This window comes from Coturnix japonica, chromosome Z (assembly GCF_054131305.1).
Source record: "Coturnix japonica strain WE chromosome Z, WE-NBRP24, whole genome shotgun sequence".
Lineage (NCBI taxonomy): Eukaryota > Metazoa > Chordata > Aves > Galliformes > Phasianidae > Coturnix > Coturnix japonica.
The window spans coordinates 45,393,865-45,415,530 of NC_140702.1; the positions used below are offsets into that span (position 1 = coordinate 45,393,865).

General features: G+C 36.9%; 1 protein-coding gene across 47 annotated transcripts in view; it reads left to right on the plus strand.

Annotated features, from left to right (window-relative positions):
- The first annotated feature begins 4,332 nt into the window (after window positions 1–4,332).
- Window positions 4,333–21,666, plus strand: part of PTPRD (protein tyrosine phosphatase receptor type D) — a 1,031,962-nt gene continuing 1,014,628 nt past the window's right edge. For 42 of the 47 annotated variants that reach the window (XM_085529949.1, XM_085529980.1, XM_085529964.1 and 39 more), the window contains exons 1-2: window positions 4,934–4,970; window positions 5,219–5,325. The gene's annotated coding sequence lies outside the window, so the exon portion shown is untranslated. Of the gene's footprint in view, window positions 4,699–4,933; window positions 4,971–5,218; window positions 5,326–21,666 lie in introns of those variants that run through there. The other 5 variants (XM_085529951.1, XM_085529956.1, XM_085529957.1 and 2 more) reach the window with 2 other exon arrangements.

The following is a 21,666-nucleotide window of genomic DNA, read 5'->3' on the forward strand; positions in this document are numbered from 1 at the left end:
CCAAACCAAAACAAAAAACTAGCAAATACAAGGAGTATGCTAATATTTTTAAAATACATTCACTTGGAAACATGATTGTTGATCGATAAATGAGTGTAGTTAATATAATAAATATGATTCTTCTAAAACAAAAGGATTTCTTTTTTAATTCTTACTACTATATTCAATCATATTCCCTGAGCTACAGTCCTTCTCCAGGAAAAAATTCCATTTTTATTTATGAGACTTTCAGCTCTTGCATACATGTGTACTCATTTGTACAAAAATGAACTCCATTTCAGCAATGAAAATGACAGGGTATTTCAGCAGGGTGCTTAGGAATCATATAATCCAAATGTAGGAAACACTTTCTCAGAGAACTTTCTCTCATTTTGGGAAGCAAATCTGAGCATATGCATTCAATTCTGTCTTAACTTCTCTCATCCTATCCAGATTTGGAGTGTGTGGAGTGTACAGCGACAAACTTTCATTATCTGAACAGTGGGCAGTTATGTTTTGCATACGTGGAGAAGTAAAATATATATCAACTTCTTACTAGCAGCTTTTCACCTGTCTGCTTTAAAACATGATTGTTAGGAAAGAATACTATTAATACTGCTATTGTATAATCGTTCTTTTGAATGCTTTCTATCCTCCCTTAACATTTAGCTCTGACAAGAATAGGGAAGTTACAGCTATAGAGTTCATGCTGATGGAGCTGTGTCACACGGATTAATGACATCATGGCTTCCGAGCTGCCCTTAGGTACATGGCTTATTTATTTATTTATTTACTTTAACAGGAATTATCCTTTTTAAATTACATATGGTTGCAAATTTCTGGGTCATTTTTTCATTTCATTGCAGGAGACGCTAAACTCTGTCCTAGAAAAAAAAACTGGTCAAGAGGAGTTTCACAAAAGATGTCTTGCGGTGTTCTTCCCCATGTACATATTCCTTTTCTTGTTTCCTGAATGTTATTTTGGGCTGGGATGATTCAACCCCTGTTTGTTCATTGTGATTATTAATACTCCTCATGCCAGAATGTCTATGGTTTTTCCTTTTGAGATGCTCCACAAAAAGCACAAGGTTGAGGTGTTTCAGTTGATTGGAAAAAAAAAAAAAAAAAAAAAAAAAGAAGAAGAAGAAGGGGAAAAAGAAAAGAACGTGCCCACAGAGAATAAAGGGGGAAGTAATATGTCATTCTGCACCCTAAAACTGACAGATTTGCAGTTTTTCTAGGCTGTTTCTTTTGCACTACCTTCACTGTCACTATTTTTAAGATGCCCAACCTCAACCACACTCACCACTTGCCTTGCAAAAAAAAAAACCAACAAACTTCTTCCCCGAAGAAATGCTGGTGGTATAGAAAATAGAATATTTGATATTTAAACTAATTTCTAAAGTAAATGCACAGATAAAGTTTAATGTTTTCTCTTGTTTACATATAGGTGAGGTACTGCCTCTAGGTTCAGCTTAGTTCTTTTTAATGCAGACCTGTCTAATAGCACCTGGCACATGGAAGCTTGGAGCTTTTATTAATATTTGTGATGTGATAAAATATATATATTTACTTTCCTACATTAATGTTTGGAACATTTTATTTTTATTTCTCATTTGCTTCTGTGTGAATTTTTTCTCTTCCATGGATTTTCAGACTTGTTCTCACACAAACACCTTTATAACACTTTCTAATCTTGAATTCATCTCACCCTTCACAAATTTAAAACAGCACAGTGTAGTGCATGGGATGGAGAACAGGTGCTTCATTCTGTCTGCATATAAGTAATGGTGAAGTGATCACTGAGGAAGCTAATTTGTACTAAAACTCGTACTCAGGAAGTATATATATTATTATAACACAAACTGTAGAATTTGCACTTGTGAAGAAATTTGCAGTATGAGGTAGAAATAAGATACAGTAGACTGGAAATAGATATCTAAGTCAAAGGAAACAAACAAACAAACAAACAAAAACACACACAAAAACACACAAAAACCAAAACAAAGGGAAAAACTGAAGATCAAAAGGAGTAGAGGAATGAAAGATATATAATTTCAATTTGTCAAGGAGTGATAAATGTTAGAAAACTTAATTTTCTACTGCATTTGACAGTGTTTGAACATATAAATAAAATCAGAAGATTTATATTAGTAAAGAAGACATTAGTGATGACATATGTAGTTGTAAATTTAAGCAGTACTTACTACTGTGTTCTGCCAAAGGCAAAAAAGCCCTGGGAGGAAGTATTTCTCATTCACTGTGTTGCATTGTGCCTCAATAAAGGTGTGTAATACAATAGGCACATACTTCTGCTTCCTCCCCTTTTGTATATGCATACTTAATTTTTTTTTCTTTCCTTTTAAAGTAGAGAAGATTTTCTTTCCATATCATTATTTTTTAATCATTATTTTTATTTTTATCTTTTTCTGAACAGTAAATCTTCACGCTACAAAATAGGTCAACTAAAGTAGCAGTGCATCTTCCGGCAATGACAAACCGGCAATGCTCAGCACCAGGTGTAACAGGAGCTCTCTACTGCTTGCGCTACACGTTTAAGGATAACGCTTTACGCTGGCAGGTAAACCTTGAGGCTGAAGCCTTAGCATGTGCGACCATGCCGAGGAGTGGCAGCTCCTGGCAGTCCCTTCTCGTGGCGGAGGCAGGTTGCTCCCCTTGACCCGCGACCAGCTGCGGCCGCGGCTGCCGCGCCCCACGCTCCCCCGGCTCGCCCACGGTGCTCCGCGGGCTGATCAGCCTGCGGCGGGCGGGCGGGCGGAGCGTCCCGCGCAGCGCCCCGCGGCCGGGAGGGAGATTGCACTTCACAGCCTTCGCCACAGGCCCCTCTGGCTGCGGTAAGCGTTGGCAGAACCCTAGGCCCGCGCTGTGCATCTTGTTGGGTTGAGCCCCATGCTTGAGGCTGAGCATGAGGAGGCGACTGCGGCTCAGCAGTCGTGGAGTGCTGGAGGGGCTCTCACATTTAAGCGCTGGGAAACGTGAATTACGGGGAGAAAACGCCCTGATTCTAAACATGAAGGTAGTTAAAATATATGTATATATATATTTATATATGTCTCTTAAAAAGAAATAAGAGATAACTGGCACACTGAACAAAGTTGTATTTTAATGCAGATGAACTGTGTGTGTGTGTGGGGGGGGGAACAAACAAACAAACAAACCCCAACAAGAAGACACCAAACAATAAAAGCTACTATTGACAACAAAAACAAGCAAACAGCAATACATCTTTTGTAGTCTTTCATAAACGATTTAAAGTCTGTGAAGAGCATTTTTGCACAGTTGTGGGGAAGCAAAATACTGCAAATGTTTTTCTTCAAAGACTGTACTGACCAGCATTAGAGGTATCTTCGTAAATTAAATCTCGATGGGGTCCTATTTCTGGAAAAATCTTAATTAAATATAGCGCACACAAAACTGTATTCTAAACAGAAAAAAAATCCCCACCCCCACCCCGTCTGCTCCCAGATCTTACTGATGTCAGTGGGACTGGGAATCTTGCAGCAAACACCCCAGCATTCTGCTGTAGTGCAGGGGGGGTGGGGGATTCAGACGCTCTCATTGCTGGGAGATACTTTGAGGGCAAAGTAAAAGTGTCCCCCGGGAGCGGTGCTCTGCTGCTGCTGCTGCCGCCGCCGCTGTCTCTGAGATGCTACAGTATCAGGAGAAGAAGAAAAGAAATGAGTTTGGAGTTGATGTACACGCCGGAGCAGCAGTAAAAAGATATAAGATATCGACACGCTCAGCTGCATCTTGTTAAAAGCTTCCTGCGGGTTGGCAGAATGAAATCTTTATTTAAAATACACAAACTATCGTCAAGGGAGGAACGGAAGGGAAAACACTAAAAGGGCCAAATGCTATGCTTAACCCACCGATATAAGCAAAGGAGGAGGAGAAGAGACGAGATTGGTTTGGGGCAAACGGATTATTTAATTATTTTTTTTTGGGGGGGGGGACGGGGGGGGGAGAGAAGGGGGGTGCTCTCCTTGTAGTCCAGCCACAACAGCCACCCAGGGACGCGGTGTCTCCACTCAGCTTTAGAGAAAGCCTTTCTCTTTGATGGTGATGATGATAGTTGCTCTGGTAGAGGGAAAGGGACTTTTGAATACCAGAGGAGTAATTTGTGCTCACACTTAAGCGTGAACGATAAGAAAACGTGCCTAACCACCACATCCACGGCAGCGATCCCTTAAGTGGTGGTGATATTATTATTTTATTATTGCCAGCCAGTGGCTTTAAAGGTGCATTATTTTAATGCATTATTAATTGTTTTCCCAGGGAGAGAAGGAAACTGGGGATAGGGCTTATTATTATTAATAGCGAGGAGATCACTCGCTCCTTTCGCGCACGACGAGGAGAGCGGTGGGAGGAGGCAGCGCCGGAGGGAGGCGGCGGCGGCGGCGGAGCGCACCCCGCTCCCGGGCTGGTTGCGCGGCCGCGGCAAGCACCCGCGGGGACCCGGCGCAGTCCTCGCCTCTCCCTCCCTGTGCCCCCACCCTCGCCCTGTTGCCCCAGCCTCCGGGCGGAAAGTTCCGCAGGCAGCGGCCAACATCGTGCCTGCCCAGCGCAGCCCCACGACATCTCCCCAGCTCCAGCCCCAGCTCCGCGCGGGCGGCGTGGCTCCGCGGGCGCCGAAGTTGCGGCAGGGCCGGGGGGCGGCCGCGACTGCCAGCCATCAAGTGGCTCGTTAAGGAAATGCAGGTGAGCGGGCGGAGCGGCGGGAGCTGCGCGAGGCGCGGCGGGGAGTGCACCGCCCGGCCCGGCCCTCCCTGCGCCTCCCGCCTGCCTGCCTGCAACCAGCGGTGCCGGGCACGGAGAGCGGGCCGACACCGCACCTCCGGCGGGAGCCGCTCCGCCGCCCCCCGCCCCGCCCGCACCCTCCCCCCCTTCCCCACCCCTCGCTCGCTGCCGTTCTCCTCCCTCTTTCCTATCTCTCGCTCTCTCTCTGCCGGCCTCATCGGAGAGAGTTGTAGGTACCTACCCTCTCTGCTCCTCGCCAGCCCCCCAAGCAAATTTTAGGGCGCAGAAGCCTCGGGAGGGCTTAAAAAAAATCGGTGGTAGGAAAAACAAAAACAAAACAAAACAAAATCTTGGGAAAGATGACTCTTTTGCAAGAGTCTGTTCGGAAAGCAGGGATACCCCTAAGAAGCGAGAGGCGGCGGCGCTGGACCCCGCCAAAACAGACCTGCCTGATGTGGCATGTGCTTATCTCTCTTTGCAGTTCCTTCGGGGCCTGTGTGGACTAGGGGCACAACCCGGCGCCTGACTGGCAGGAGGGAAAGCGGAGACTCCTTCAGGTTTCCAAAGAGGTCCGAGCGGACTGCATTAGTAAGTAAATGCTCCGTGCTCGGTTTCTGACCCTGTGTTCATGGCATATGCACACAAACGCATGCACACATAGACGTGTAAGTATGTATATATATATATGTATTTGTGTGCATGGTTTATGCTCTTAAATCACACTGTTCTGGTCAGAGAGGAACTTGGTTGTTGTAACTTGAACTGTTTCCAGTGGAAAAAGTGCATGAAGTGCTTTGATTATTTCTTATGAGGAAAGAAAATAAAAGATGAATGTTTCTGTCAAGAACTGGGTATGTTTTGTGTAGTGTCTACCTTAGTCTGAGTATAGGTATGTGTTAGCTTATAGACAAAACCTAAACAAAGAGATGCACCCTCAGGAGAGGTCTGAAGCACTGTGGCTTGCTAAGTAATGCCAGGTGACAGGGCATGCAGTATAAGGTGAAATGTGAGTGGACTATAAATATGCTGTGCTTTCACATGTAAGCATTTTTAGTTCTAATCTCTGAAATTGTTACCTTTTTCTCATGAAGTTTCATACGTGTAAAATCTGTATTTTTATTATTATTTTCTCTCCCCTTCCCCCCCCCCCCCTTTCTGGCAGATCCAGAAAACATCATTGCTTTCTAAGTTCTTTTACGGAACATATCCAAAAGTTCTGATGGTGTTTTGTCGATATTTGGACAGAGATCTTGGAGAACCAAAAGGGTGAACTCATTTGAAAGGGGTTCATGAGCAGTAGGATTGAGCTGAGCAGTAAAGCTGACATAAAGTACAAAGATCAAATAGAGGCATGTCATGAGGTGTCTGCTGTTAGGTGTTATTTACCACTAAATGTATCTTCGTCTAGGGAAGAGAACTTTTGCAGGCATTATTTCCCTTGGGACAGTGGACCCTTTATCGACATTTGCTGCATCTCTTGCAGGAAACAGCTAGTACCAGTATTGAGCATTAACTGTTTCCTAGGTAGAGGGAGGAAATAGAGATGAGAAGTATGTCAATGAAAAATATGTGCTCGTGCTTGCTAATATCTAAATAAAACCTTTGTGTTATGCCAGTAGAAATATAGTTGAGTCAGGTTTTTTGAGTGTAGCAGAAGGAATCAATAACATTTCAGCATTTTTTTTTTTTTTAATGTATTCCTGCCAAATGGACTTGGATTTGAATACTTCACGTTTTACTGCACCTTTTCTAGGGGCAATATGGATCTGAATGAAAGAAACTTACTTCTTTACAAATTCATACAAATCTGGATTATTTTGCAGTACAATAGGATAATAAATGGGTTACTCTACTGTACAACTCTGATTTCTAATGTATCATGCTTTTACTTTTCACTTAATCTGTCATTAGAAGTGGTTAAACACATGTGTAGAATTAATGTTTATTAGGCATCTCAATGTGAAATTAATGTTACGTTTTCAGGTATGGTTCAACATCAGTCATAGCTAGTAAATGTCACCAGAAGTGGAAGTTAATTAGAGTCAAATTAAATGCTTTTCTTTGTGAAGTAAAGAAACTGGTTTTTCACATCAGTAAAGCTAATTGGACAGAATTTATTTAGGAAATGAATGTGACATGAGCAGATATGCCTAAAATCAGCACTGTCAGAAGGACAGTGTTCAGAGTTGCTTTCAGGTATTTATAAACTTTAAGCTAGAAATAATTACAAAGCGTAGGCTATAAGTTCTGAGGTACTGAATCAGGATGATTTTCATATCACATCACAGTACTCTTTGGGTAATTTATAGTAACATTTATGACAGAGAGAAAACACCTGATGAACTGAGCTTAGTAAGAAATCTTATTACTTCAAAGCTGTGAATTTATCATTCTTTTAAAAGCAGAGCTTTTTTTTTTGCTTTTTTTTTTTCCCCCACCTCTTCCCCCCTTTGAGGAGGTAACATTTTGAAGTGGCACATTGCTGTGTTGAGCTCCCTGCGGGCAAAGCATTAAAATAATATATCCAGATAATTCAGATAATTTGCATGAACTGTTCTGAGACTGCAGAGAAGTTTATTAAGTTAAGCTTTTTGTTATGCTAGGTGGTCCCCCATTGTGCAGCATGTGATATTGAGTGCCTGATAAAGTACCTATTTTAATAATATTCTTGGGAAAAAAAAATAATAAAATTGTATATATATATATTTGTCTAATTACATATGACCTACATTGCAGAGTTTAGTTTGAATCTCAGCATGCTTTTGGCTTTATTTTCAGAGCATGGTCTTCATTGTTTGTACCTAGGTTTTCTGTAAATCTAGGGATATCACTTGGCAATTCTTTGTTATCTGTATGAAGAGCACCTTCGCACATACTCAACTGTAATTATTCCTTGCTATTAGATAAAATGATCTGAGTCTAATTGTGGCAGTTAAGTTTGGTACACGTTATATTTGATTGTATAGGTATGTATAATCTTGATTATAATTGTTGATAAAGGAAAGTGTCAAATCAGGTCAGACTGATTAAGTAGAAACACGAGAGAACTTCACAAGGGACCTCTCATTGTGACAATAGTTACATCTTAAAGTTGATAAAGTTGCATATATCAGCAGTAATGTGTTTTATTATGCAATTGTTCTTGTTATTCAGATCATACAATAGCCTGATGAAATATATTAGCAGTCTGCAGGAATGAGTGATTAATTCCTCTAATCTGTGCTTATTTTAGGAATCCTTACTTAGAAACTCCAACATACTTGCTTTAACTTGAAGCTGAGAAATTTGTTGTTTATTTTAATATTAGTTATATAGTATACCTAACTTTGTGATGGTAAACTGTGATGGGAAAAGATATTACTAGTTATATAAAACTGTACTGAAGAAACTGACAGTACACAAACACAACACTTGGCAGCAAAAGCTATTAAAAAATGATGGATGTGATAAATAATCATATGTAGTACACTGTTTAGTTAGCTTGGTTTATATGTTTTATTTTAAAAACTAGTGCACTATTAATAACTCTAATGTGCATGGATGCAAATTCCATAGGCTCAGCATGCTGTAACAGGTTGGAACAACTATGATATCATTGGCTAAATTGGAAAATGGGCCAGTTCAGTTTTGGGAGGGGATACTGATATGTTCCATGAGTGCAGATCTTGTTTAGTGTTCAAACAGATCAGCACGCAAAGCCCACATACTTAGAACCAAATTGATTTAGTATCACTTAGGAGACCATCTCAGCAGCATGGTCCTATTGGCATCAAACACAAATTTAACAGTGCCATTTATGAGAGGTTCAGTAATTTAGGGTTGGATTTAGTTATCTATACTCAAGGAAGGTAGCTTTTATTTTGTCGTTATCAGCCCCAGGCATTTTGGGGAAAATAGCTGGGGAGAAGAAAGTAGGGAAAAAGAAAAAAAAAAAAACACATAAAACTAAAACAACACAAAGCCACTGTGGAAATATCTTTAATCTTTTTTTTTTTTTTTTTTTTGGCTGGGGTGTATCTATATACATGCATTTGTATTATTATTATTATTACTATTTACCACAGTTTATAAGGGTATTAGTATTAGAAGTTTTTTAATGGCTTTTAATTATTTTGACTTACTAGATTATATTCCTAACAAAAATGGATTAAGAAGGTGTTTTATGCTACAGTGATGACAGAGTAATGACAATTGAGCCTCAAGGTACTGACAAGGAGTGCACATCATCTATACATTTTTTATGTCTTTAGTTGCTATGAAGAATAGTAGCAAACAGATGGATTTAAAATTCTGATAGGAAATACGCAGCAGGCAGGGATGAAATAATTCTTGAACAGAAATTAAGTGTGTGTAGCTGTAATAAAGATTAAGAGAAAGAAATGTGCACATTAGATTAGGCAAAATGAAGGCATATCAGGAGGGCATTTTTAGCTTTTTTATCAGTTTTAGATGTCTAATGTTCAGCTTTTCGGTTCTAGTAGTTTCTCTAGTAAGTTTCATCATAAAACAGTAACAGAAATAAATGGTGGTAAATATAAGTTTTCTGAGAAATTACTACTTGCATGGTCAATATGAGCATGGAGTGATGCATCTGTGTCCATTTATTGTCAGTATTTGCAAAAATGGTCCTATTTCTCTTATATATTTATTCTATTAAATAAATATGCTCTACTGAGTGACTACTGTTGTACAATAAACCTATTTTTTTCATTCTATTTCTTTACTACTGACTTTGTTAATACTTGCATGCTGACAAAAAAAAATCTGTTTTATAATCTTAAGCTATGGCTAAATACTTTAAATGAGTGAAAATTGAAGAATCTGCTTTATAAAATCAGTTTTTAAAAAAAAATCCTGTGGGGAAGGATGTAGAATTGATCAAAATGTTAATATGTTTTACATTTATACTGAATACCGTGATGCTTTTAGTACCTTAAAGTTGTTTGAAATTGTATTAGACTTTTCAGATTATGCACACTTGCACTGTACTGAAATGTGGAATTAGATTTTTAGAGATGTCTGGAGAAAGACATTTCTTCATGTCTGTTTGCAACATGATTTAAAAATAAAATAAAATAAAAAATTATTATTTCTAATAAGTATATTGCATTAAAGCTGTTCCAGCAGCAAGTACAAGTTGAAAGAAAGGTACATGTTAGAGGCCCAGACTTCTATTTTCTCTTAACACTGACTGGAAAATGTTAGTCTGCTACTTAATTCTCATCTTGATACGAAGAGCAGGATGTGTGCTTAAGCTATTTTCTTCAGTATGTTTTAGGAAGGTTTTTCATAAAGTAGAGGGGACATTTTGGTACATGTGCTACATTGTGCTCTGCTCCCAGATTTGAAAATGAGAGCTGTACACAATGGATGTCTAGAAATTGGTCTTCCTTGTGCTTCTTTATTTGGTTTTAGATTACCTGACTCATTTGTGAAACATTTATAGTACTTCCCGGAAGCTTTTTGTTCACAGTGTAAAGATGTATTGGAGAGAAAAAAAAATGTTTCAGGAGGAATGAAACAGTTTCTGCCTAGTCTGTAAATACAACAGCTTGTGGTTTAATGGGATGTGGGACTCCTTAGCTGCTCTAGTTGTTACTGAAAGTGCGTAAGGTAAACTCATATTTCCAGAGTTTCCAGATAACCTCCTGGTGAACTTCTTATAGGTGACAAACAATTGCTTTATGATGATTGATTTAAGGTAAGCAACTTGAATGAAGGTCCTCTGGTGGCAGCAGGTTGGAAGTGTACACCAGCTAGTCTTTAGGGAGCTGTAATTCTTAAGATTATTGCAGAAATAACAGTGTAAGAACAATTGCATATACTCTGAGTCTAGAAGTTAAGTGATTTTTAGACTCCCATGCAGCATTTTAACAGTCAATGTGGGAGTATGTCAGGCAAAGTAACTTAACTCTAACTTTGATGCATTTTCTTTCTCCTTTCTTCTTTTCTCATGACATTCAGTCTTGGCAGGCCCAGTGCTATACAAGATAGTATATAAAGTAGGTCAGTTCCCCATTCTCCTCATTCTTTCTGCACTTTTAGCCTTTTTTTTTTTTTTTTTTTTTTTTTTTTAAACACATAGCAAAAAGGAAGCATTTATAACTGGATTAAATATCATAATTATTTCAAGTCTAAAGATTTAGTTATTTACTTACTTTCAAGCAGCTGATACTTCAGAACATCCCTAGTAGAATTTTTATATCCACTCTGAAAATATTATTTTGGTGTTCTTCATATTAACCTTGAAGTCTGTTCCTATACTTAATCATAATTTGAATACAGCATAATATCAATACTTGCAGATCAGTATAATGGAAAACAACTATGAGTGACTATGAAATTGCTAGCAATAATAAAACAAGACCTAAATTGATCTCCACTTGGGTGGAAGTATGTAAAAACATATATTACATCAGGTATCACATTGCTTGAAAATTACAGAAAATAAAAAAATCCTACAGTGTGTTGACTCAGTCTTCAAAGATAATGCTTTTCTCTGAAAAGAATGTGCTGCTTTACCTTTCCTTACTGCAGCTTTGACACTGTCAGGTGGCATCCTCAGACCTTTTATGAAAGACAGAAAATGATGAGGACTGCTGTCCTCATTAAGATCATTATCATGTATTGAAATTTATTTTGGTATTTTTCTTCATCTAGATTTACCTTAAAGAAGTGTCTTCTTTTTTGTTTTGTTTTTGACAGTTAATGAGTATGGGATACTCCGAGAATAATGCCTTCTATTTTATTATGTTGTCTCATAACATCAATGCCTTCTATTTTGTTATGTTGTCTCATAACATCAGAGGCAAGTGGTAGTGGTATGGAAGCAGAGATATAACGTTCCCTCCAATACTCTATCACATTTTTTTGCTGTGCAACAGGTGGCAGTCTGTCAAAATGGCATCTGACGTGGAAGTGTGTTTGAAGCAATAGTGTGTAACTGAATTCCTCCACGTGGAAAAAATTGCACTTGTTGACGTTTGTTGGTGCTTGCTAAACATTTGTGAAGACATAACAGTGGATGAGAGCACAGTGAGGCAGTGGGAAGTGCCTTTCAGCAATGGTAACTCCTGAATTGTGAAAGCAGTGGTGACTGCAATGTCGTGTTCTGGTCAGCCACACAAGTTCTGTGTTTTTCCTTGGATATTTTATCAACATCTCCAGTGTTAAGCACAATTGTTCTTTGAACTTGGCACTTTTTTTAAATATGAAGAGGACTATTCATCAATGGCTCTTCTCCACAGCTCCACAGCTGAAATTCTATTGTTGCATTTTTTACAAATATAAACTTAAAAATCTTCAGAAATTCATTTGCCTGTTTTTGCTTTCCAGATACTCTGATGTGGTCAGTGTAATTGATTTTACTCCTCTTTCTCTTCTCTGTGAACAGTATCTTGTAAGAATCCCTTGAAGCTAAGATCAGTTAGTGAGGGTGGAAACTGCTTTGTCAAGTGCCTCCACTTGGAAGTCTGCAAGTGTAAACCTTCAAGAACAGAAGGAACATAGGTCACCAAACATGAGTAACCTAGTGTTCTTAACCATTCTCCATATACTCATGATGTAATGTTCTGCAAAATTCATTTATTAATTGAGAGTTGGATCAGTAGTACATAAAATGCATTATATGGAACAAAAGAGGAATGATTTGGAAGCTGGGTAAATTTTTTTTCTTCTGTATTTTTGAAATAAAGTGCAATAGTCTTCGTATGCAATATTTTTTCAAACGTTTATTCTAAAGAGTTTATAAGACATGAAAATGCCATGTCCCATACAGTATGCTACTGACTAGAATGAATTAGGGATGTCTTTATTCTTTTCTTTATTTTTTTTCTTCTTTTTTTCCCTTGCACCATCTATATACATCTCTCTCTATATAAAAATCTAGAATAAAATCATTTCCTGAGCAGCTTCCATAGTACTTCTCTTATTTTGATATCTCTTTCCATTGAGCACACTCTGTATTATTTCCTCTCTGTTCTAAGATTGTTAGGGAAACATTAAATTTATATTACATGGAACAAGTTGCACTGTGTACAGTACTTGTTTTTCCTTATCAGCTGTGGATTTTTTCAGATTTCTATAGGTAAGAAAGAGAAGCTTCTGGGTGTTTCTTTTATCACATTGGCAAAAGTGTGTAAATTAGAAAGCATCCAAATTCAGTTGTGATCAGGGTTGGCTTTGTTCTGTACAATGAAGGCCCTTCCCAGGTTTACTGTGTTTTCCAGCTACTCCTTTTTCATAATTCTCCCCCCACAGAAGATAGGGACATGAAGTAATTTGAAATCAGCTCACAATTGGGCTTTCTGTTCCTTCTCACCTATACTGAAGGTAATCACCCTTCCTCCATAGATGAGAACTCACATGACTCTTAAGTATGACATGTATGAATCCTTACTATTTTCTTTTTCTTAGAAATGGGTAAAATTAAGAGAGTTTTTCAGGTGCATGCAACTTTTAGGTATTTCCTAATAAAGGGTGAGATGTGTAGAATTAACTGGTAAGTACATTGTAATGGCAGACATCTAAGAACATGAACACTGCACAGTTCTTTTGTTTGGAAATGTGAACTGTGGATGTCAATATTTCAGGACATGTATCTAGTACTTTCCTCTTATCTGAAGACAAGGTTTTTTTTAATGTAAGACTAATTATATCTGAAACTATCAGAGATAGTCACTAAGTCAACACTTTTGCTTGACTGTCAGATTGACATTATATCTTAGTGAAATTCTGCAAATCTTATCATAACATGTGTGTGTTGGTACATGTTGAAGTGACATAAATCTCATGCTCATATTCTTTTAACAAGCTTGCTGTTTGTTTTTTTGTTTGTTTGTTTTTTGTTTGGTTGGTTGTTGCTTGATTGCTTTATATTCCATTTTTCTTCTTTTTCTCCCTCTTCATAAATTATGTATGGAGTCCTAAAGCTTGTGCTACTAACTATGCTTAATCTGCAGAATCAACTTGTGTGCTTTTCTTTACTTTAGCCTCTGATACAAGCTATTGTAGCACTGCAAAGCTTGAGAAACATTCAGTTTTTTATTTGCTACTTTGATAGATCTCCATTTTTTATTTTTTTTTTTAATTTTATTTATTTATTTATTTATATTATTATTTTTTATGTTATTTTTTATTTCATGGAAACAAAAGATGGATCAAGGGATCTGTGTAATATAATTATGCTGGGGTGAGGTGTGTTTTCTGTTTCTGCATTATTGACGTCTTCACCATTATGCAACTGATAAAGATTACTGGCAATAATATTTTCGTCTGAGGTCAAGGCTATTGATTTTTGGAGTGTAGATAGAGCTGATGTGATAAATCTTGTGGTAACTATTCTATTTGCAATAATTTTTTTTTACATAAGTTCCTTTGGAAAAAAGTTTCAAGAATCACTTTAGTTATTTGGATCTGCATTTGCTGTAGGTATTTGAGTATTAGATTTATTAAACGATCGTTGGAAAAGACATCTAAGTGTTCTCCCCAAGAATGATACTGGAAATAGAGTGTATGAGGAACACCTCCTACAGATGGATATCTCTGAGTGTAACCTATTTATTGAGGTTTTGGTGTGGTGGGAGAATAGATGCAGTATGTGAGCCAGAAACAATTTCCTTATACACAAGATTAAGTTACTGTCAAAAGTTATCCTAATAATTACAATGAACACAGCAATTTAAGAATCAGAAAAAGGGAACCAAGGAAGCCTTACTCTATTTCATTTTATGTAATTTTATTAATATATATGACCTCAATAAATATTCCATGCTTGGTATGGTGTACTGGCTCACATAAACTCTGGCATCTGTTTATGGTGTTGAATTTCTGTATTTTATTAGCTTGGGAAAACTTAGCACAAATAAAATATATTAAGCCAAGTTTAAGTTTTCACTCTGTATCTCTAAAAGCAGTACAGTGCCATAACATATTTGTTGTCAGTTATGTTTACATCTCATAGAAAGCTTGTGATCCAGATGAAACTAGAGAGATAATAAAGAAGACATCTAATAACTGTAGTAATATTAACGATGATGATGTTTTGTGTTTAAGTGGAAACTAAACCACAATGTGAACTTCAGAGGAAACATATTTTTCCACTGTAGTAGAAACTACAGTAGCAGCTGAGTCTCTCTGTTAACTAAAAATGCAGCAGATAAGATAGTTTCTTATCTTTATTCTACTGTATCATAATAGCTAAAATAATATTAACAAAGAAATGAGAATATTTAAGTGTCTCTGAGCAAAATGTACTGCGTACAGCTTGAGCTGAGCTCTGCTTTGTATTTTATGCTGCAGTATGGGAATTTTGTGTGTTTCTTTGTTGTTACACATATGGGAACATTTAGTGATTATACCATCTCATCATGTCTGTTGTAGTTATTTTAAATTATAAACGTGCATTGTAAGTTATTGTGAAGTATAATATCAGATTACTCTTCTTCTGTAAAAACTTTTTTAGTACCTTTTGGGCATCTTTGTCACAAACAGCAATGATTTTTGGTGGCAGTTATCTGTAACACCATCTATACATTTTCTTACCATTAAAAAAAAAAAAAAAGAAAGTAGTTTTTAAAAATGTGTTAATGTATTAGGAAGTCAGTTCTTAATAATATTACAGCATTATTTTGCAGTTTTAAAAAGGTGAATGTGTGAGTTTTGTCCAGGAAAACAAAGGTGGTCTTTTTTTTTTTTTTTTTTCCCTTAAAATAAAAAAACAAAACAAACAACAAAAACAAAACAAAAAAATCCTTTACTTACAGTCAGCAGGGGATAAGTTGAGGCCAGAAAGAAGCACCATAGTAGTTTGCCTACTACTTGGCTTAAAATGAGGACAGAGTCCTACATGCCTTCTGCACTTGGGAGTAATTTTCTATATGAAAATCAGGTTTGTCACACAGGTCCACTCCTTTGTGCATAAGACAAAAATTTTAGAAGTCTATTTAGTGATCAGGAAGAACACAGATAAAGAAACTAGGGGTAGTTAAAAAATTACCTCAATTAAAAATGGGTGATGTGTATGTTTGTGGCAAGCCTGTGCTTTCTTCCATGATGATAGATACAGTGGAGTGCAATGATGAGTCTGTGCTGTGATCTGACTGAGAATGTAGGTGAACAATATCTTTTTCCTCTTAATTTTTTTTTTTTAAATATAATGACCGTTTGACTAACTCAATCTTTAAGTCAGAAAAAGGAAGCCTATCTTACTGAGAACTTGTTGCCATCTTGCCTTCATTTATTGCATTCATTTATCTTGCCTTCAGTTGAAGATGCTTACAGAGTTTTCCTCTCTTGAGTTCAGTCCTTTGATTTGCAGCTTAAAGAGCAAACCAGTGGAAGTATTAAGTGCTAGGAGTTAAGGAATTTATTTTTCCACAGTCCATGTTCGAAGTGAACATAACTCTTTCCTTCAACATATTTATTCAGAGATGCCTTTCATACATACATATGTATATATATACATACGTATATGTATATATATATATTCATTTGTATAATATATATATTCATTTGTATATATATATATATTCATTTGTAAAACTCACATCTGTTTGCGTTGTATGCCTAAGTAGAAGGCAATGGTATAGAGGTGTAATTTAATTTTTATTCCAGTGAAGTCCTGTGAGAACTAGTAAATTCTGAAACGAGTCATTTATACAGTTGTATAGGTGTCTATTCCCTGTCACTTGGAAAAAAAGTCCCATCTTTCAAGTGTGACAGATGTTTACAGACATTAATGAAACAGAAACTAAAGTGTTAATTGGATTATATTTCCCTGGACTACATAATACATCTCTTTTAATCCCTACAGCCCTTTACTTTCCTTCAGAGAAACAACTGTGTATTTTCAGTTGTAAATGGAAAAACAGGAGTGATTGGAGTGCCAAATTGGTCAGTTTTATGAAGCAAACATGCTCACTAGAGAACAGCATGGAACTGCTAAGCTGTTCAACTGCTTCTAACAACCATCAGTTTATGCCTCCCATCAGCAAAGATTTCACAGAGAAAGCAGTGGAAAGGAACCTAGAGGGAAAAAATATCCTCCAACAAACCCCCTCAGACAAGGAATCAGGTCTTTGTGGTCTGGGGGGTTGGACTCGATGATCTCTAGAGGTCCCTTCCAACCTCTGCAATTCTGTGATTCTGTGATTCTGAGAAATGTTTCGATAAGATCTTTGTCTGATCTCTTCTACAACACAGTTCCAGCAATGCTTCCTTGCTAACCCCCCTGCAGATATTGTAAAGTGTAGTGAACTCTTGATTGTTTATAAATATGGACATTGTCATAATTGGTGTATTTCAGTAGCTAAAAGCAAATTGTATATGCAAAACTACACTGGGGGAAAAAAAAAAAAAAAAAAAAAAAGCTCTTGTTCATATTATTAGAAAATTAATGGAAAAGAAAAAGAATACAGTTGTTTCCAAATTGTTAAATGGCATGTTACTTCAACTGCATACCTGATGTAGATGAACACTTGTTATTATTATATAATTTAAGAACAATGCATGTAAATAATAGTGTCATTATTTGAATGTTTAGTGAAAATACAGTGGAAATTTTTGTAAATCCAGTGATGCATGTTCCAGACTGAAACTATTTTAGTATTTGTATTACTTTAATTAACAATAAATTAATAACATATTATCCTAATGACTTTTGAAGTTACCTTTGTTGGAAGAAGGCTAATGTGTTTTAAGTGTACACTGTATAGAAAAGATTGATACATAGCACACCTTCTTGCTTTATTTTCCATTTTCTTCTTTTTAAAAAAATCTATTACTGGAAAGATTTCAAGGAGTGATAATTAAAATGTATGAACTAGCAGTATGAACTAATTCATTTCTTAGTGTTATATTAATTAGATAGTTGCAGTGGCATGCACAGATATGTACATTAAAAATGTGGGTCATAAACTAGTATTGCATAGTTTTTTTAAGGGGGCTTATAGAAAGATGTTTATGTACAATTTACTTGGTCTCATAGTCATAGAACAAGGGGAAATGGTCTTAAACTAAACAAGGGAGATTTAGATTAGATTTTATGAGGAATTTTTTTACTGAGAAGGATGGGGCATTGGCATGTTCTGCCCAAAGAAGCAGTGGATGTCCCACCCCTGGGGGTGTTCAAGGCCAGGTTGAATGGGCAACCTGGTCTAGTAAGTGGAAACCATGGGGGTTCAGAACGACATGATTTTCCAACACAAGACAGTCCATGATTGATTGTGTTCTTTAAGGTCCTTCCCAATTCAAGCCATCCTGTGATGCTACTATACTACTGTTTACAGATATCTAAATTACAGATTATTAGCCTCTGTGGTTCATAGGAATCAAGGGACCAGATGACCTTGTTAAAACATTACTAACAAGAATACTTTTTCATGTACTTCTTTTACACAAATTCACTATCAGCTAGAAGATGTAAGCAGCAAGTCAGAGTTAACACAGTTTGAGTGAGTGCTATACTCTTTCTCAGAAGAGTGTATGATTCATGTTTCAAGAGAAGATGGTAAAACGTTAATGGCAAAATGTATTGTAGCAGAAATAGCCATTCAAAATATTTTAAAGTTAAAGCTGACTTTTTTTTTTTTTTTTTTTCACTCTTTCAGGATGGCAATAGGTACGCTTTAAATTATAGACTCTTTGGTTTGCTGACAGCATATTTGGTTGCTCCAAATCCAGTTGCATGGTACACTTTTATAGCTATTTAACACTTGTTTCAAGAAGAAGACCTTTTCTTATGAGGGAGTTACTTAAGCAAAAGTATGCAAAAGGTTATAGGAATATGTACTATTACATAAACTTTCAAAATTTTCTGAAGTTGTATATTTGAAGTGCATTTGCAATGCAGTGCAGTATTGTGTTATCTTAATATCTTGAATGTTATATTTTTTATGCATTTATGTGATCAAAAACCAAGATGTCATTACTTACTACTTCATTAAAAATATTTTCCAAATATTTCTAAAAATACTTGTTTCAGCACAGAATTCAGTGTGATTCCCCTAAACATATTCATATTCTCAGGGATTCACATGCATATGACGGTAGTCTTACACTCAGCAGTAGATGTTGACTAGTTCAAGCTTTATTTATTATTTATTACTTTTTTTTTTTTTTTTTTCAGAAGAGGAACTAATATAAGAAACACCATTACACTGGTCAACAACTGCCATAAAATTTGACTTCATGATCTATTTTTTTTAATTATGTTTATTGGTTTATTGTCTGTAATATTTCAGAAGTGCAAGAGCAAGGAAATTGTGGACTAGAATGGAAACAGGCTGTATGAAGAAGCTTTCAGATATTGTCCTTACCACAATCAAGTATTATTGACTTGGGACCACAAATAATGCTGTATGACAATATCTGAATTCATAAGTAGAAGAGAAGAATTGGAAAAATAAAACAATAAATCATAATGAGTAAGAATGTATACTTACATGAGTATTTTTAGGCTTGAATCTTTATCCAGTCCATTTACTGCTTTTAAGTAGGAGAAGGAGAAAATGCAAGGGAAAAAAAAAATAAAAAAGAAGAATGCAAATCCATACAAACTTAGTATAAGTGTAAATGAAAATATGCACCTGAAGTAGCTTACTGACAAACAAGCTGGATTTCAGATGTACTAATAGATATGTTTAATCCTTTCCGGCTGGGAAGATTAACAGAAAATGATAGAAACTATCACTGAAAGGCAATGAAGTCTTCCTTGGGAAGACTGTCAAATCAGTTCAATTTTAGAATGACCATAAAAAGATGATAACCATAATTAAAGACAATTCTTCTGTAGTCTCTTTTCTAGGCTCTATTTGAGTAGGACAGCAGTTCCTCCTACAAACTTAATTTCTCTGGTAAGTAGCTGGCTTTAGAACCTGTCCTCTGCTCCCAGTTTCCTGCCTGGAAGTCTGACTTGAGAAATTAAAGATTTTTCAAATGGTCTGATAAGAAGGAAAAGGCTCATTTTTGTAGTTTCTGGATCTGTGTCATAAAACATTCCAACCGTTTTTCATATTTAGAGACTGCATGTAATCTAACTAATAATAATTTAATCTAAGGAAACCTTTGGGTTTTGTACTCAGTAGAAATGAGAACCAGAGTTGATGAAAAACCTTGACTGATTCTGGATTAGAATTAGATTACTGAAAATTTACTACAGTAAAGTAATACAGTAAGACTAAAAGAAGACTTTTTTTTATGTTTTTTGTTTGCTTTTTTTTTCCTTGTCAAAATATAAACACCATTTATATTACTTTAAACGGTCATTGGTTATGCATTAGTACATACCACATGGTCATGGGCCAGTGTCAGAGTAATTAATTTGGTTTGCACTTCTGCTTAAAATGCAAATTCTTTTATGATCACTAGTCCTTACTGTGGAATACTGAAACACTGATACTGAATTATAGACATGCAGAAGTCAAGCTACCTATTCAAGAAATATCACTTATATAGTAGGGCTATGTAAATATATTTTCTCTGTATTTCAGATTGTTATGACTATAAAATGTTCATGCACAAGATAACACTGTAATAAACTACTACGTTTCAGTTTTCTGAGGAGGATATTTAACTTCATAGAATCATAGAACAGTTTGACTTGCAAGGGTCCTTAGAGATAATCCAGTTCCAATTGTCCTACCATAAGCAGGGCTGCCACCCACTGGATCAGGCTGCGCTATGGCGCCATCCAACCGGGCCTTGAAAACCTCCTAGGGTGGAGCATCCAGAAATTCTCCGGGTAAGCTGTTCCAGTCCCTCACCACTCCCTCACAGTGTAATTTTTTTTCTTAAAGTCTAATCTAAATATACCTTCTTTAAGTGTAAATTAATTTCCCCTTGTTTTATCACTATTTAAAAGCGTAAAATGCGCATCTTGACTGTAAATTCTCGTTAAGTACTGGAAGGCTAGAATGAGGTCCTTGTGGAACGTTCTGTTCTCTAGACTGAACAAACCCAGCTGCCTCAGCAGGAGGGGTGTTCCAACCCTCTGGTCGTCTTTGTAGCCTTCTCTGGGTCCACTCTGCAGTTGTTAACCTCTGCATCTTTCTTGTGTTGGAAGCTTCAGGCCTGGGTGAGGCCTTGTGAGGGCAGAATAGACAGGGACATTCACCTCCCTCACCCTACTGGACATTCATCTTTTGATACAGCCCAGGATACAGTTGATTTTCTAGGCTGAAAGCACACATCATCATCCAGAACTCTTATGTCCTTCTCTGGGCTTCTCTCAATGAGTGCCTCTCCCAGTAAATAAATATATCTGGGATTGCCCTGACCCAAGTACAGCACCTTGTAATTGGTCTTGTTGAATCTCATTCTGCTCATGTGGGTTCCGTTCTCTAGCTTGTTCAGGTTCCTTTGGATGACATCCCTTCCTTCTGTTCTATCAAATGTAACCAGCAAACTTGCTGAGAATGCACTCAGTTTCACTATCCAGGTTACTATAAAGTTAAGAGAACTGATTTCAGGACAGTCCTGTGAGGAGACACCACTCATGACTAGCCTCCATCTGGATATAGAGCCATTGATCATAATGCTGGCTGCAAAAATCTGAACAATTTTTTATCCTCTGAATAAATTCCGCAAATTAATAGTTCTCCAATTTAGAGATATGGTGTGGGGTTATATCAAAGGCTTTATAGAAGTCCAGGTAGATTATATCTGTTGCTCTTTGTCCACTGATATCATAACTCCATCTTAAAAGGCCATCAGGTTTTTCAGTCATTATTTGCCCTCTATGATGCCATGCTGGCTGTCTCAGATCATCTTGCTGTCTTAAGTGCACTTTAACAGAGTTTCATGTAGGATCTATTCCATGATCTTTTTAACATCAGTGATATGTAGGTGATACAAAAAATGGGATTGAGTGCACCCTCCACAAATTTTCTAATACTAAGCTGAGTGGTGCAGTTGATACATTGGAGGGAACGG